The sequence below is a fragment of the Elaeis guineensis genome, chromosome 3 (assembly GCF_000442705.2).
Source record: "Elaeis guineensis isolate ETL-2024a chromosome 3, EG11, whole genome shotgun sequence".
NCBI classification, from domain to species: Eukaryota; Viridiplantae; Streptophyta; class Magnoliopsida; order Arecales; family Arecaceae; genus Elaeis; species Elaeis guineensis.
In genome coordinates, this window is record NC_025995.2 from 123406065 (window position 1) to 123418959 (window position 12895).

At 44.3% G+C, this 12895-nt stretch overlaps 1 pseudogene; it reads right to left on the reverse strand.

Annotated features, from left to right (window-relative positions):
• Positions 1-2785: 2785 nt before the first annotated feature.
• On the reverse strand, positions 2786-11527 carry LOC114913641 (uncharacterized; annotated as a pseudogene).
• Positions 11528-12895: the final 1368 nt, after the last annotated feature.

A 12895-nucleotide genomic window follows, 5' to 3' on the forward strand; every position in this document is an offset into this window, starting at 1 on the left:
TGCAGGGCTTGATGCAAGCTTTCCATTGATATATTATAGGTCCCGATCGTAATTTTTTCTGGATCAAAAGTTGTAGCCGTTTGAAGTTTAGATCCTTGTTTTGATGCTCCAGCTCATTTATTTGGTCTTTCACTACTTTCTGTGGTCTATCTGACCCAAGTACTCTTTAGCTAGATATTTCGGGTGATGAATGCATGGTGGCTCACAAACAACCCAGCATGGTGGGACAAGCGTGAGGAGAAGATCGATGTGAGCGAGAAGGGTGGCCAGTTCAGTTTTCACATTGCCAAGCATTCCGGCCAGTCAAGAAATGAACTGGAGAACGTGAACGTAGATATATTTGACAGAATATACAAGCTTTTTTCTTAAAAAACATTTTTTTCTTGTCCTTGATATAGACCATAGGAAGATTGCGGTTTCCTCGGAGTTCTGAAACTCTTGCAATTAATGAATGGAAATAAGTTCTGAATATGTAATAACTGTTCTTGTATTGTAAAACCAAATCCTTGATGAGATCTATATTGGTTTGATTGTAGAGGAAGACGACCGCGCTCCATCGTCCCGTTCACCAACGGCACGAGCTGCGGCTCTCGCAACCGAAAACGTTATCTCTTCTTTTATCCCGTCTCCCCTGTTCCGTTTCCTTGGTTCAAACGGAAAATCCCGATTGAAAAGAAAACAGCTTAATGCTCAAGTGAACGGAGGCGTGACTTCGTTGATGGAAAATTTCCACCTTTAAGAGTTGCTAAGTTGGTTGATATGGTTCAACCAATAATTTTTCGAGAGGGAGCCATTACACCAAAGTTGGCTGCCACGTTGTTCCATCTGAGTTCACATGCTCTCCTCGAAACGTCACTCTCTTGACTTCATCTCTCTCTGCAACAAGAGCTAAAAGGAAGACATGGGTTTGGTTGCCTCTCCTGCTGCTAAAGAAAGGCTGCTGATGCCAGTTCAGCTATCGGAATCACTGAAGATTCCATGAAGCCAGAAGCGAAGGATAAAGAACAGAAGCAGAAAAAGATTATTGAAGATAAAGAACCAAATCTAAGTGATAAAAATTCGGTAGGATGGCCTGCAGAAACTACAAGTATCTTGACATCTTAAAGTCTGCGAGGGGCTATTCCCCAATCACCACTTATACCTCTATTCACAGAACTGGGGAGGACTTTTTGAGCTTGAGAATTCCTCAAATGGCTTATAAAGAAATCAATTTCCAAATTTTGAGGGGAAAAAAAAAAAACAACTTGCATAACATTCTGCAGTAATGCATAACTATTTCTTTAATCAATAGCAAGACATGGTATTTTAAAAATGTAAAACTTATAAAAAAAAAATCTCTTAGCGCAGAATCTAAATTACAATTCTATTAAGCAATGCCATCGGTTAGGCAAGTGGAAATATTCTTGGTTAACACACTCAAGTAGTCAATATTTTTACATTTTGGATCATCATAACTGGCTAAAAATGAATTCTACATTGTAAATACAAGTCTAAGTTGATTCTTCTGCAATGAACCCGTGATTATGATTGTGTAACAATATGACAAGCATTAAAAAGGTTTGTGGAACAACAACGGCGTCCAGTTAATAAAACACGAGTTCATGCAATACTTGGAGGATGCACTTCCATGCTTGCTGTGAGAGCCCAATAAAAAATGGTACATCGAGTCCTGAGAGGAGAGCTGGAAAAGCTGAAGGACGATGTACGCGCATGTGGCAATGCTAAAAATGAAAAAGGAGAATCTCAGTATCAATACTGGTATATAACGCTGAAAAGACACAAGCAAGTACAGATATACAACAAGCTCGACCAATTGAGTCATCATTCATCCAAGGTTTTAGTCTCAGGCGAGATCACGTTTTGTGCTTGTGTGAGTATGACAATATGAGATATAAAAAATATTGGTCCCAAAAATCTCAGAGAAAATAAATCAATAAAATCTAATACATAGCTGAGATGATAAGATGATATCAAGTAAGCTATTTTACCAGGAAAGCAAAAATCTCAACCGAGATTAAAATATTATTGACAGATATTTGTCTTCATATTGGCTGATTAGGTAGAGTATCCTTGATCAGATAATTTTTAGGTTCTTCAATTCATTCTTCTTTCTGTTTTGACTTGCAATCTAGAGCTTTGTTGTGTTGCAGCTTGTTCATCTTCTGTAATTTTACTTTATCTCTTCTTTGTATATTCTTTACCTTTTTAATATAGCTAGGGAAAGCTAACTGCTTCCTTCATTTTACCTCAAAAAAAAAATTAGGCAAAGTATCTTTTATTGGTTAAATAGTTCCAAAACTCATTATTGAAATCTTGGACAATATAACCAAGATAATCTGACACCCAACTAAGATGAAAAAATGGCTCATGCAGTTGTTTGTATTATTTGTTTCTTTTTTCCTAAACATGAATAAATGACCAGACAAATCAGAAATAATACAGCAACAACTATTTGAACAAAAAAAAAAAAGGTCTGTCAAAAATAATATATTTTAAATAGATTAAAAATATGATATCTATGTCTTACTCTAACTTTAAAATTGAAAAAACCAATCAATAATATAAAAAATATTTTTTTGAGAAAATGATGGATAACCATGGGAAAGGCTCATCAAAATTTCATTAAGAGCATAAAACAGATTCAGGTCATGAAAAAGATACATAGATGGGCATAAGAGGCACAAGAAAGTACCCACGAAAAAGAAAAATAGGTAAGATTAAAATAAATGATATAAAATTTTGTCAAAGAAAAATGGCATGGAAACAACTACTAATGAAGGACATATTCCAAAAGAAAATTCAGAAGGGCCTGTTTGATTCATTTGAAATTTGGTCATGGATTTAGTCCCTTGAGAAACTTATCCCTTATTGCCACCATTTTGCTTTGCAGCCTCTGTCATCTCCAATCGCTCTTCTGGCGATTCCTTTGAGCATAGGAGGCTATATTTGATTACTGAAACTATACACTCTTCATGTCCTTCTGCTGAGAACAACCTAGGGTCTATGATGTTCATAACTTATTTTGGAAAGGCCGTTTGAACATATTTATGAAGATTTAGGCCATCTTTAAATTTGTCATCAGTAGGCCTCTTTCCTGTAAACATTTCTAGCAGAAGAATTCCAAAGCTCTACACGTCCCCAGCTGTAGATGCTTGGTTGCCCATGCCATACCCTGCAGTGCATTTGAACATTTGACAAAGCTAATGAAAATTTTGAGGTCAACATTGTTGCTAAATGATATATGTTGTAATAATAAGCAGAGATTGTAAGTATACCAGATGCTCTAACAGAAAAATAAAATAATAAAATAAAATCAACCAAATAGAGATAAAGCCCCGTGATTGCAGCACTTCTTGAGTGAATAGGGACCAAAAATAAAATGGCAATTAATCCGGTGTGTTGGACTTAATAAAACAGTGTAACCAACCATTGCTTAATCAAGTTCGGATCTGTTTGAAGTTGGTCTAAAATTAATTTTGAGCTGGAATGCTAAGATCAAGCTTGGTTTGTTTATGATTACTCTAAGCTCAGTTTAAGATCATTTTGAGTTGAGTCGAACATGAGCCTGATTGATCAGCTTCATAATCCTACATTGAGTTGAAATCAACCCTAGTTAGTTCAAGCCAATTTTCAATATAGTATTTATAAAGGTCCCTTTATATGATCACCTATTCATAAGGTTTTTCTATATTATGCATGATGATATTTTTGGTTTCACCTATATAAAAATAAGGCATATTTTTATCTTATTTTCCTTTAATTAGGCAGTTATTTGCTTTTATTTGAGCCCTGTCCGTTCAGCACTCGGATAATAGTAAAAGGGATCCAATCTCGTTCGGATACGGTTTCACCTATATAAAAACCCAAGCCCAACTCAATTAATTTGACCCGTAGCGTGCCCAAAGCCTAACGGCATGACGTGGTCTGGGCTGGATTTTGGGCCCACAAGGCTGATAACCAGAATTTTTGGGGAAGGTCTGATTAATTTCGAGATTATCGCAGACAGTGAATGGAGCCCAAAAGAATGGCTTGAGTTGAGTCTGGTCAGGATCGGACCTGACCCCCTACTCTTGGGACCCCTATACGACCATATTTTAACTATATAAAGTTGCAACTTGCAAGATACTACAGGACAAGTTCGGAACAGCAGTGGAATTTCCATGACTGGCTGCAATGGGCTCAACTTTCCATGAACAGCAGGTTTTGGGTCAGGGTTGCATCTTTCATTTGAAAGAAGGATTAACCTTCCATTGCAGGAATCCACCATCGGATCATTCACTCATCGCTTTGCGATCTGTGCAGATGGATGAATGACAGGATTTGAAGTAGATTAAAATATGTGTGGTGGGTGATCCAACGGCGGATTCATGCAAAGGTGAATCCTTCTTTCAAGCCAACGATACGACCCCGACCGTGGGTGTTTGTGTTGGGTGGATGTCTGGTCAGGACACCACCTTCCAAGATCCTTTCAGTACCACGCGATGCAGCAGGAAGAAAGAAGAAACAAAACAAAAGAAAAAAACAATCAAAATACGTAGATCAGCCACAAAAGGGCTCGCCTCCACGGGGCATGCAAACTTCACTATGAAAAAGAAATTTTACAAGAGGAGACCTCACCCTCAACTCTTGTACACCCAATTCTCTCTCACCTGAAGTTCTCCTCACAAAAGCTCTCTCTCTCTTGGAAACCCCCCTGAACCCCTGAAGTGCCTGACGACCGCTGTCCAGGAGCCTCCTGCTCCTTCTCTCACAGCACGTGCGCCTCTCTCTCTCTTCAATCGGGTTCGTACGGCTCTGTACGGTGAGAAACCGAACCGCCGCCTTCTCTGTTCGTCTCAGGCCCTTTTAAAGGGTTAAACAGAGCTTAAAACCTAATTAGATTAAGTTTAAGAGTCCTAAACAAGCCAAATCAGCATCCCAGACCGTCGGATCAAGATCGGGAGCCACCTGGGCCGTTGGATCGCGCTCCAGTCAATGAAATAGTACCGTGGACCGCGAGAAATGCGTGGGAAATGCCCACGCGGTCCAAAGGCCCCACCGTGGACCGCCCGGTCCACGGTGGAGAGGGGCAAGGGGGGCCAGCAGGCCGCTGGCCTGGGCAGGCCCGCGCGCGCGGGCCTGCGCGCGCCTGGGCTGCGCGCTCCGCTGGGCCGCACGCCCGCCTGGGTCGCGCATCCCGTGCGGGCCTGGGTCGCGCGTCCCATGCGCCGCCGGTCACCGGCGGTCCTCCACCGCCTCGATTCTCGTGCCGACTTCAAAAGTTCGTATCTCCTCCATCCGAGCTCCGTTTCAGGTGATCTTGGTCTCGTTGGACTTCGTTTTTCACCGCGAACCTCGCTGTGGGCTCAATGTGGGCTGAATCTCGAGGCGTCAAATCCTAACAATCTCCACCTCGACTCGATATTCGGTCTCCTCCAAACTCCGAGAGCTTCTGGATCTCCTCGCCCCCATGCCCTGGGGCAATCGCCTGCTGATCATGGATGGGCAAACATGGGAGTCGAGCCAGGCTGCTCGATCCAATCTCCGTCGTATGCTGTGCTCCTCCTGACCTAAGACCTGCTCGGGGCATCATCCTGCGGCAATAGGAATCTCACCTTGTAACGTCGCCTCTCGTCCTCCCGAGTCTCTTGTCTCGTGCCCGATCCACCTCCTGGAGCTCCACCTCGCTCTGGGCTCCACGTGGCTCCCAAAGCTCCACCTCGCACTGGGCTCCCTACCAGGTAATAATGTCCTCTGCTCCCCTTCTTCCCCTCCAGCACAATCCTATCGCCGCGTAGTACCCTCAGGATTCCTCCACCAGCTACCGTCCTGTAGCCTCTCGAATCCAGTCTACTAAGTGAGATAAGATTTCACCGAAAATCGGGTATGTATCGGACCTCCCCCAATCTCCTCACTGCACCGTCATGTGTCCTCCAGCTGACCGTCCCAATACCTCTGATCGCACAGCTCGATCCATCCGGCAGATATACAGTGCCCTCACTGTTCTCCAGGGAGTCAAACTGCTCCTCTCTGCAACACACATGATAGGGGCATGCAGAATCTAATATCCACTGCTGGGAAGAAGTAGATACCTCGTCAGATATCTCCAGAACATCTCCATCTGAATCGCTGCCGGCCGTCGTTACAGCAGCCACCGTCCGATTTTTCAGTTGAGGGCAATCTCTGGCTAGATGCCCCAACTCCTCACACCGGTAACACCTGGTTTTGCTCAAGTCCCTCCTGGATTTGGACCGCCCTCATTGCGATCTCCTGTCGCTCCGTCTACCGCCTCCTACTCCTCCAAAAGCCACCAAAGCTGAGCTACTGCCACCTGAGCTCGAAGCTGGGTTCTCCCTCCTGAGAACCTCGTTCTGGAGTATTGTCGCGGTGACCTCGTCCATCTTGATAGTGCTCTTCCCCACTAGAAGAGCAGTTACCAAGGACTCGTACGAAGGGGAAAGCGACGCCAGCAAAACCAACGCCCTGGTCTTCTCCTCAACGTTCTCTCCAACGCTGAGAAGGTCGGTGAGGATCTTCTGAAAGTGGCTCAAATGCTTCTACACGCTCTGTCCCTCAGTCATCCGCAGTTGGTAAAACTGCCTCCAGAGAAAAAGAGTGTTGGTGAGAGACTTCGTCATGTACAACTCCTCGAGCTTCGACCACAGTACCGTCGGAGAAGTCTCGCTCGGCACATTGATCACCACCTCATCCGTCAGGTACATGCGGATGGTACTCACCGCCTGCATCTGTAGCCGTTTCCAATCCCGTACCTCCATGGTGGTCGGCTTCTCATCGCACAAGAGAGCATCGATCAACCCCTGTTGGATGAGCACGTCCTTCACCCTTGCCTGCCACAAGGAGAAATTGCTCTTACCATCAAACTTGTTGATCTCCATCTTGATTGTTCCTATTTTCTCCATCTTCAGTCTTGCTCACCACCACAGGGGCTCGCCTCCATGGGGCATGCAAACTTCACTATGAAAAAAAAAATTTACAAGAGGAGACCTCACCCTCAACTCTTGTACACCCAATTCTCTCTCACCTGAAGTTCTCCTCACAAAAGCTCTCTCTCTCTTGGAAACCCCTCTGAACCCCTGAAGTGCCTGGCGACCGCTGTCCAGGAGCCTCCTGCTCCTTCTCTCACAGCACGTCCGCCTCTCTCTCTCTTCAATCGGGTTCGTACGGCTCTGTACGGCGAGAAACCGAACCGCTGCCTTCTCTGTTCGTCTCAGGCCCTTTTAAAGGGTTAAACAGAGCTTAAAACCTAATTAGATTAGGTTTAAGAGTCCTAAACAAGCCAAATCAGCGTCCCAGACCGTCGGATCAAGACCGGGAGCCATCTGGGCCGTTGGATCGCGCTCCGATCCACGGAATAGTATCGTGGACCGCAAAAAATACGTGAAAAATGCCCACGCAGTCCACAGGCCCCGCCGTGGACCGGGGCAAGGGGGCCGCTGGCCTGGGCCGGCCCGCGCGCGCGGGCCTGGGCCGCACCTGCGCGCGGGCCTGCGCGCGCCTGGGCCGCGCGCTCGCCTGGGCCACGGGCCTGGGTCGCGCGTCCCACGTGGGCCTGGGCCGCGCATCCCACGCGCCGCCGGTCGCCGGCAGTCTTCCACCACCTCGATTCTCGTGCCGACTTCAAAAGCTCATATCTCCTCCATCCGAGCTCCGTTTCAGGTGATCTTGGTCTCGTTGGACTCCATTTTTCGCCGCGAACCTCGCTGTGGGCTCAATGTGGGCTGAATCTCGAGACATCAAATCCTAACAGTTTGGGCAGGGGTTGTTCTAACGAAAATTTATACGAGGGTTTTTTTTTTTGGTAAGTAATTTATACAAAGCGTTTGCAACAGGGAGCAAGTTGTCCATGTTCCTAATCCCAAGTAATGGTGCATGAGCGCACGCCTCTCTGTGCATGTATGTGTGCATGTTAGAGAGAGAGAGCAAATGGAATTCTCACCTGGAGGGACGTAACCAATGGTTCCCTTGATTCCCATTGTGCTGATTGAACTCTGAGATGATTCACCATGTGTTTGTACGAGAAACCTTGCTAATCCAAAGTCACCCACATGAGCAGCCAAGTCATTATCCAGAAGAACATTGCTGGGCTTGAGATCACAATGAACAATTGGCGTTGGCCCGAGGTGATGAAGATACTCCAATGCAGAAGCAACGTCGATGGCTATGTTCAGCCTCTGGATGAGGCTTAGACTTCTAGATTGATGATCCTCACGCGCATTGGGATGCAACCACTCCTCTAGACTCCCATTAGGCATGAATTCCAAAACTAAAGCTTTAAAATCATTACCACGGTGATCTATATTGGAGCACGAAGTGAAGATCTTGAAGAGGTTTCGATGTCGGATGTTTCTCAAGGCTCTGCATTCACCCATAAAACTCCTGGAAGCTCCAAACGGTTGGGGGTTAAACACCTTCACAGCAACGATTTGTTCATTACCATGATCCGTAATTATTCCTTTATAGACTGAACCGAAACTTCCTGCGCCTATCAAATAAGCTGAAGAGAATCTATTAGTAGCTCTCGAAAGGTCATCGTAAGACAATTTCACATGCATATCTCTCAACTGAAATATTGACAGAGATTTCATTCTGGACTTTGGTATCCATTTACGAGTAACAAAGAAGCATAGTAGTATAATCAAACAGAAAACCACACCAGCAACAGAGATAATTATTGCCTTGAGTGCAAAAGATTTATGCCTTTTCCCAAGGGTTTCAATAGAGCAGGGTGGCAAGCGTAGTCCAGGAATTCCACCACAAAGTCGATCATTTCCACTGACAGAATCGCGCTCAGATTGCTGAATATCCCTTCTTTGGGCACGTCACCCTCGAAATTGTTGAAATACAGATTGAAAGACTGTAGGTAAATAAATCCTTCAAGGTATATCGGTATACGACCAGAAAAAAAGTTGAGCGAAAGCTCTAGCTCCTGAATCCCTTTTAAGTTGCTAAAAGAGGAAGGAATTTCTCCTTCAAGCAAGTTGAACTCCATATGGAGGCTTTTCAAGATCTGGCATTCACCAATGGCGCCAGGTAGCTGGCCAGATAATTTGTTGCGAGAGAGATCGAGCTTTCCGATATTTTTCAGATTACCAACGTCTGATGGTATGGACCCATTCAACAGATTATGGGACAAGTCTAGGAAGATGGAGAGTGAAGAAAGGCCCATAACTTCTTATGGTATGGCACCAGTGAGCTTGTTATATGAGAGGTCCAACAACTCTAGATTTTCGAAGTTGCCAAAGACCGATGGATTGCTCCCTTCCAAGTCATTTTGTTGGAGATACAATGTGTTCATTTTGATGAGGTTACCAAGTGTGAACGGAATTTCACCGGAAAGCATGTTTTCTCCCAAAGACAAGCGTTGTAATCTCCAGAGCTTCCCAATCTCTGGAAGAAGACTGCCTTGGAGAAGGTTTGTACCCATATCAAGGAGATTTAGGTGGATCAACTTCCAAATCCCGTCAGGTATTACTCCCGATATCTGGTGATTATTAAGCGCCAAAGCTTCGAGCCTCGTGGAAAGATTGGCAATTGAACTGGGCATCCTACCTCCAAGCATATTGTATTCTACATATAGAAATTGCGAATTTGTGCGGTTGGTTAGAGCCATCATGAAACTCCAGTCAGTGATATCCTTCGCTTCTAGTTGATTGTCGGAGACATCAAGCCAGTTAAGACTCTGCAATTTTCCTAGGTTCGAAGGGATCGTGCCCTTGAAGTTATTAGCACTAAGTTCGATGTCTTGGAGTGCAGAAGCATTGGCCAGCGACGCAGGAATTGGTCCAGTAACATGATTTTGGGATACGTAAAAATTTTGAAGGTTAGGAAGTGCATTGCCAATGTGTGATGGAAGAGTGCCAGAGAGCTGATTAACGTTGAAGGCGAAGTCGATGATGGCCGAGAGATTGTAGAGGGAGGAAAGTATGGAACCTGACAACTCGTTGAGGCCAAGATCAAGATACGTAAGAGAGGATAGTTGTCCCAATGAAGCTGGAATCTCACCCGAAAGATTGTCCTCGGAGCATTCCAAATAAGTGAGAGAGGACAGTTTCCCCAACGAAGATGGGATGCCTCCCTGCAGATTATTTCTAACTAGAGATAGAACATCCAGAAAGGAGAGGTTCCCAAGAGAAGGTGGGATGGCTCCTGTGAATCTGAGAGATCAAGGGGGTGCTTGATTGGAGGAGTGAGAGTTTGGAATGAAAATGGTTGACTCCCGTTCCAACCATTTGGTTGGAATGAGTTCTGTTTTGATTCTGATTTTAAGATGGAATGGAAATAGCCCAATCTATATAGAACTCAATCTCTATTCTTCTATATAGATTCAAATTTTCATTTTAATTTCGATTCGATTTCAATCACGAATCAAGTACTTCAGGAGATTTGGCCATTCCGACTTTAATTTCAAGCCATTTCAATTTTTATTTCAATTCAAATTCTGATCGCGAACAAAACACCCCCCAACTTAATTGGACAAAGAGAGGCTCCCTAAAAACGAAGGTATACCTCCAGATAGATTGCTATTATACATATCAAGATGGACCAGGTTGGAGAGGCAGCCGAGTGAAGGTGGGATGACGCCAGTGAGGCTGTTTTGAGGGAGATCAAGAATGGCCAGGAGGGGAAGGTTTCCAAAAAAAGGCGGGATGTCCCCTGTAAGATTGTTGAAGCCCAAATCCAGTTGCGTTAGCCTTCGAAGGCTGTCGAGCTCTGCAGGGATTCCACCTTTGAGCATGTTGCTCGTAAAGTAAATTGCTTGGAGTACTTGACAGCGGCTGAGATTGGAAGGGATTTTCCCTCAAGGCATGTTGCTCGCAAAATTGATAATTTGGAGGGGGGAAAGAAGGGTAAGAGTTGATGGAACCTCACCTTGCAGTGCATTGTCCCTCTGAGGACTCTGAGCTGGGAGCACCGGCCCAGAGCGGATGGAATCACTCCTTCGAGGGAGTTGAGGTTCAGATTGAGATATCGGAGCCGGCGCAAGCGACCAAACTTTTCCGGGATGTGTCCCTTGAACCGGTTGTTTGAAAGGTTGATTCTCTGGAGGAAGGTGAGGTTGGCAAGGAAAGGTGATAGGAGACCAACCAGGCCGAGAGTCGAGTTCGAGGGCCGTCACCCTTTCCGGGTGACGCCGACCGCATGTAACACCTCGCCAGTGACAAAAATGGAGAGAGTCATTCCATGAGGCCAGAGACCCTAGTGGATCATCAGATATCAAGAGGAGGAGCGAGGACCAATCGGTTGCATTGTTTCGACGCTGCTGGGTGGACATAGCAGTTGCGGTAGGAGGCTGAAAGGTCTCCAGGGGCAACGCACACAGCAACAAGGGGACGAAGACGATGATCATGCTACGAGTCTTCGTCTCCATGCTCTGCACCCACGTCACTTGGCTGCTACGGAGAATCTCTACGGCAGAACTGTACTCGTCCGATATTTAAAACCCCATATCATTGTGTGAAAAGTCCAATGATTCGTCAAAAGCACGGATTCTCCATCCACACAAACACCATCCAGAAAGAGCACGGATTCTCTGTCCACATGGTACGATGCAGCCATGGAGAGACAACACAGACCGTGTCACACACGGACACATCGGTTGAGCAAATATTCGAACAAGATTTTTTTTTTCTTTTTATTTTTGGGTGGATGGGTAGGCAGGTGGGGGTTGGATGTGACACATTTGGGCCACACGAGGTGACCGATGGAATATGCTTCTCCTAGATATTTTTTGTGCGCTGCCTGATGATGCGGAGTGCAATACTTTATCCTATTGAATCACGTAATTATTATTTTTTAATATATATTTAATATTTATAATTTTATTTTTTTATTTAAAATTTTAAATGATAAAAATATTTTTAAAAATTATGACATCCTTCTGAATTTTGCTATGACGTTTCAAAATTTTTTTTAATTTTTTTTTTATTATGAATGTTCTTTTTAACTATTCGATTTAAGATGGATGATTTTGATTTGTCCATCAACAACTGATTTTAATTTATCAAATGCATGACTGGTGCAGTAAATAATTCGAACTATATGGATATTTTTGCAACAAAGAAAATGACAAGTTTTTGAATTTTTCAACGTGAGATGGGATCCGAGGGAGGAGTAGGACACCAGTGGCCTGGTCTACGACGGACTCGAGGGTCCTTACGATCCATGCACCGCCACCATCTATGGGGACGAGGGAGAGGAGGAAGAGGAGGAGAGCCACTCGAGGAGGAGGAGAACTGAGGAGAGGAGGAGGAGAGCCGCTTGGAGATTGTAGGGCCACCGTTGCTTAGAGATCATGGGAAATCACTGCTCGAGGAAGAGGAGAACGGCATTAGGGGAGGGAGGAGGAGAAAGAGGAGGAGTATGGCATAAGAAAAGAGAGGAAGAGAGGCGGTCAACGCAGGAGGGGAGGAGAAGGAGAAGCAAGGAGGGGAGGGGGCCGGCGAGGCAGCTAGCGTGGTAGAGAGACAATCGGTGTAGAGAGAGACGGCGACGAGATAAAGATTTTTTTGTGATCTTTGATTTGAACATCCCTAACTACCCTTATTTTATAAAATATAATTAAAGAGCATGGAAGCAAAACACCTTTTTTTTTTTTTTTAATTATGACATATTTTTACAAAAATTATAATATTCTTTTTCTTTCGAAAAAATTATAACATCCTGTGCTGATATTATAATATCCTGCATTGAAATTATGACTTTCTGCATAAAATGTCATAATTTTTCACAAGATATCATAATTTTTGTAAATGAGTGTTATAATTCTGTGAAGGAGGGTTGTTATAAATTTTATGAAGGGATACCATAATTTTATGAAAGAGTGTCATAATTTTTTTTGAAAGGAAAAAGATATCATAATTTTTATGAAGAGATATTATAATTTTTAAGAAAGATG